We start from the raw sequence: 5575 nt of genomic DNA, 5'->3' as shown, positions 1-5575 counted from the left end.
TCACAGAAGCCCGCCCCTTGGCCCTTCTCAGCAACTCCTTTCCACAAAAGCTGGACCCCGCCCCTCCCACATCGCCTCTCCACAGAAGCCCTCCCCCTCCTGCATCTCTCTCAGCAGAAGCTGCTCCCCACTGGGCCAGGCAGACTTCAAAGGTCCTGGCCTGCCCGTGAGAAGCAAAGCACAAAGTGGGAACATAGGGGCTTTTAAAATCCCCCACGTTAAAGTCAATATTGTACCTCCCCCTCCCCCACTTTGCTGACAGAGGGGCGCGAGTCCGTTCTTCCCTTCATGCCTCCTGCCGCCAATTCAGCAATTACCAGGTGGATAGGCAGGCTCCAGATGTCCGTCCTTGCAAGCCCCACCCCCTTCTTTTAAAAAGATTTTGTCCTTTGACAATTTCTTGTATGTATATAAAGTATTTTGATCCAATTCAACTCCATCTCTCAGGTCTCATATCCTCCCCCACGCCCTTTGGAACTCTTCCCAGTAACCCACTGAATTTGTTTTGAATGATTGTATGGATCTGGGCTGTTTACTGCACCATGGGCAACTTACCAGAGTCTGTGTCCTTAAAGAAAAATGACTCCCCCTCCCCCAGCATTCATTAACTGCCACTAACTCCTTAATCGGGATGTGGTTTCCGGTGCCCTGCTCCACGGAGGATGAAACGTTCACGGGCTCAATCTCATGCAGGTAACCACAGCCTCTCTCGTTAATAAGTGCATAAGACAGCATGTCACATTGCTCTTTTCTATCCTCTGGTTCTTAACAATTTTTTTCTTGTCCCCTCTTCTGAAATGTTTCTTGAGCCTTAGGAGCAGGGATTTAATGCAAATGTCCCATTTAGGGATAAACACTCAACAGTCACTTATTTTCAGCACGAACCAATTATGAGTTCGAACTCACTGCTGACCCCTGCCAAAAGAAGTTTCTCTGACCTTTGAGAAGAGCAGCAAAGATGCTTTGACAGTGTGTTCCTTTAGCATCATCAGTAGTAGGGTTATCAGCCATGGACTTTCCATGGCCTTACAGTACTACGAATGAATTCCCTCCTGTAGAGCGGGCCTCAAGGGCAGTCAAAAGACAGTTGGTTATCCCTGCAACTTCATGCCATTACTGTGCCAGTAGGCACATCTTCCCGGAAAGTCAGTACTGAGACAGTCAGGGTTCGATGCTGGGTAATACCGATGATATTTCTCCCCAAGCAGTCTGAAGAGCACCCCTGGCACTATGAAAGCAAGTCACCAGGGAAGAAGTTTGCAAGAGGTCGGTTGCAGTTTGACTTCTCTATGTCTCAGATCTAAAGCATCCTGTGTCTTCAGCAGTCAGGTCTTACGATCCAGTTGTGAAAGCCACCAGAAGCCATGGCAATAGCTGTATTTTAGGCATCTCTGGGGCCTCCCTGTCTAACAGTTGGTAAAGAGGTAGCCCCGAACCTAGCACTGGGATTCTCACTTAAAAAATTATGGCTTCTGGGAGTGGCATTAACCACTCATATAGAGTACCTCCGTTCAAACTCCCTTTTCAAAAAATTTATTTTTAATGTTTTTACAAAGCAGTGTGTTTTTACCAGCTTTTCCATACACCCTTAATTTTGCTTAACTTTCTCCACTCTCCCTTCTTTCTCTACTCCTGAATATGATGGTTTGAATAGGTATGACCCCCCAGACTGATGTGTTTGAATGATTGGCCCATATGGGAGTGGCACTATTAGGAGGTGTAGCTTTTCCAGAGCAAGTGTGTCACTATGGAGGCAAGTTTGAGGTAATCCTAATATATGTGCTCAAGCTCTGCCTAGTGTGAAACAGAAGTCTCATCCTGACTGCTTTCAGATCAAGATGTAGAACTCTTGTCTCCTCCAGCACCAAGTTTGCCTGCATGCTGCCATACTTCTCACCTTGATGATAGTGGACTGAGCCTCTGAAATTGTAAGCCAGCCCTAATTAAATGTTTGCCTTTATAGGAGTTTCCTAGATCATGGTGTCTCTTCACAGCAATAAAACTCTAAGACAAAAGTTGGTACCAGGAGTGGGGTATTGCTGTGATAGGCCTGACTGTGTTTTTGTTTGGAGGAGTGTGGATTTTGGAACTTTGTATTAAGAAAGCAATGAAATGCTTTAAGCCATGCTTAATGGGCCATCCTAACAGTAACATGGAAAACAGTTGTAGTGAGGGTGATTTGACCCATGGGGGCTTGGTTCAAGAGGTTTCAGATGAGAAGAATTTTAGTATGTTGCCTAGATATCATTCTTGTGATATTTTGGTGAAGAATATGGCTGCTTTTTGCCCTTGTCTGAAGAGTCTGTCTGAGGCTAATGTAAAAGGATTTAGATTAATTGCACCAACAAAAGAAATTCCTCCCCAAAGTCTAACATAGACATTGTCCTGTGCTTTATGCTTATAAAGAACATTTTGATCAAGTATAGCAAGCCAGTAAGCAGCACCCCTCCATGGCCTTTGCAGCAGCTCTTCCCTCCAGGTTCCAGCCCTGCTTGAGTCCCTGTCCTGACTTCTTCCATTGATGGTCTATGATCTGAAAATGTAAGCCAAAACCCCCTTTTCTCCTCGACTTGCTTTTTGGTCATGGTGTTTTGTTGCAGCAACAGAAACCCTGACTAAGACAACCCCTCTGCCTCTATCCTTGCCTAGACTCATCCACATCTTTATATTTTCTTCCTACACTTAAGGAGATATGGTTTGAGATCAGGAGCAGTAGTACTGGCCCAGGATGGAGACAGACAAGTGTACCCTGAGTACCTTCACGAGGAAGCATGTCACAGATACACACAGTAGATGATGTTGAGTCGCCATGTGCCTTGCCCGTCCAATACTTCTACCATGCATTGCCAGTGGCATGTGCAGTCTCAGCCTACTGACCTTCCAATTTTTTATGTCTCTTAAATTAAAGAGGACACCATCCACCACGCCCCCTTCCATATCCTACCAGCTCGAGCTGGCTCCCTTGCCAACACTGATCTATCCAATGTCTCACCTTCTCTTTTACTCAGGGTCTTGGTTGGCTTTCTGCCTGGGCAATTCCTCATCTGTTTCCTACCTATGCATGGTTCCAAGGAATGCTCTTCCATCCTCAGTTTGTTATGTGCCCTGTTATTCTTCCATGTCCCCATGGAAGACATCCCAGAATGTACCTATGCAACTATGTGACACCTGTCCCTACCCCTACTAACCCATGAGCTCTGTGAAATCCCATCAAGATGGGGGTCTGCTTTGTCTGATATGAGCATTTTTGATTGACATGAACACTCTTGCTGACTCAGCTGTTGATGACTACATATTGGAAAAGTAAATATGGACAGAGGACTCTGGAGATAAATGTGGTATGGGTGTGGTCCAGAGAATGACCAGCTCAATCTGAGATGGCCATCTCTGAGCAATGAGGCCCAGATTTTAGAGTCTTTCTTCTGCCCAAATCTTGCACCCAAAGCTCAAGTTTGGCAGCTCCTTGTAACCACAGACTGATAGGCTATAAGTAAACTGCAATAAGACAGTCAGGGCATGCACAAACCAATGCTCAGAGAAGGAGTGGAGGAAGGGATGGTTGGACCAGATGGTTGGACCAGGAATCTCAGGACCAACCATATCACAGTCACATGCTGTACTTTGAGGTCAATGTTAGGGGATGTGGGGCAAGTGACCTCAGCTAGAACAGCCAGTCTTTCTCCACTAACCCCAGCACAGGACTTACTGGGGTCACCCAGGGCCCCTACAACATGGACCCTGCTAAGATCCCACAAGCTAACATCAAGGCCACTGTTCCACTCTTCTGTACCCCAAAACATCCACACTAGAGTCCTAGTTTTCAGCCTGTGCCAACTGCCAGGAAGCAGACAGGCTCTGGGTAGCAGGATTCTGTGACAGCAATGGCACTGCCCGTATGTACTTCTAAAGCCAATTAGCAAAGACACTTCTCAGACTGACATTAGGCCACATGTTGGAACTGGCTGGAGGCTATGCAAGAGCCTAGAGGTGAGAATCTGTTAGTCCCTTTTTACAGGCTTCTCACTAACACTCAGCTGGGCCCTTGATCTCTCGTGAACAGATGGGAGATTTGGTGGAAACCACATAATTGGCACAAACAGGTATGAACAGAGGGTTCCATTCTTGACAGCCACTGTACTGTGCTTCCAGAACCTGTGTAGCTTCATGTGCAACTACAACGTTAACATCTATGGTGTTTTCATGGTTACTCATGATCATGAGAAAGCAGTGAAATGGAGTTGCCTGGTGCTGAACAGGGCCAGTCCCTGTTCTCTGGTTCCAGTTCGCATCTCATAAACACAAGTTCTTGTCACAATTTCTTCCTGTTTTTTTTTTTTTTAAAGATTTATTTTATTTTATTTTATTTTATGTGTATGAGTACACTGTAGCTGTACAGATGGCCATGAGCTATCATACGTGTGGCTGCTTGGAATTGAACTCAAGACCTTCTGCTGACCCTCTCACTCCGCCCCACTTGCTCCAGCATAATTCACTGTAGCTGTCTTCAGATATACCAGAAGAGGGCATCAGATCACATTACAGATGGTTGTGAGCCACTATATAGTTGCTGGGATCTGAACTCAGGACTTTCGGAAGAGCAGTCAGTGCTCTTACCCGCTGAGCCATCTCGCCAGCCCTTCTTCCTGGGTTTTGCTCCACACTGAGGATTTTGCTGTATAAAATGGTCCCTAGCCCTACAGCAGGACTGCCTGGTTCCTGCACAGGGAGAACACAGGCTGGAGGTGGCGTTCTAGCCAAGCTTAATGTGAATGTCACTATCTATGAAACGAGTGTCTCTGTGCAGTGACTCTGACTGGATGATACCAGTATGATAGGCTGGCAGGGACCTCACCCTCTATTGTCCCAGGAGCAGCAGATAAGTACTCACAAATTGAGTACTTATTGCTCAAGAAAACTTGGTAGACTAACTGCAGAGATGAATGAGCACCGGCTAGCCACAAACATGGTCAGCACTGAGAAAGAAGAAACTGCAGGATCCATGAGCTTGTGGGCCCCTGGGAAGCCTGAAGTGTCTCCAGAACTTTCTCTTCTAGTTATCTGAATTGTGCGAGTCATGGTGGCCCAGGGAGAGTGACTGGTCCTAGTTAGTCTTGGTCAATGCCGGTTGACCATGCAGGCGACAGCTCGTGAAGAATATTATTTCCCTGAAGAAGGGTCTCAGAGGCTTTGACTCTCCAGCACTATCTACTCTTGTGGGCTCAAAGCTTTCTGTCACTTTTTAGAACCAGGGCTGGGACAGTCTCATTGTGCTATACACTGGCTTTTCCAAGTCCCCACCACAAGTCAGGTCTGGAGGAAAAGAATGACCTCATGGAATGTGGTCAAGAAAAGCAAGAGGCCAGGTGGGGTCACCCTAAGTGTGTGGCAGAGGGACCTTCGTAGTTGGAGTGAGGGCAAGGTTATACCCACTTTCCCACAGCCTTCTGAGGCCACATTCTGAAAGAAGCTTCCATTTGCGATAAGCCTATTACCTGCAATGTTCTGCTAAAGGTTCATACCCATGGGTGCATTGAATCTAAGCTTCACAGGAGCTCAGTGAGGTGGGGACTGTAAT

Source organism: Mastomys coucha, unplaced genomic scaffold (assembly GCF_008632895.1).
Source record: "Mastomys coucha isolate ucsf_1 unplaced genomic scaffold, UCSF_Mcou_1 pScaffold22, whole genome shotgun sequence".
Classification (NCBI taxonomy): domain Eukaryota; kingdom Metazoa; phylum Chordata; class Mammalia; order Rodentia; family Muridae; genus Mastomys; species Mastomys coucha.
Note: the sequence above shows the minus strand (reverse complement) of the source record.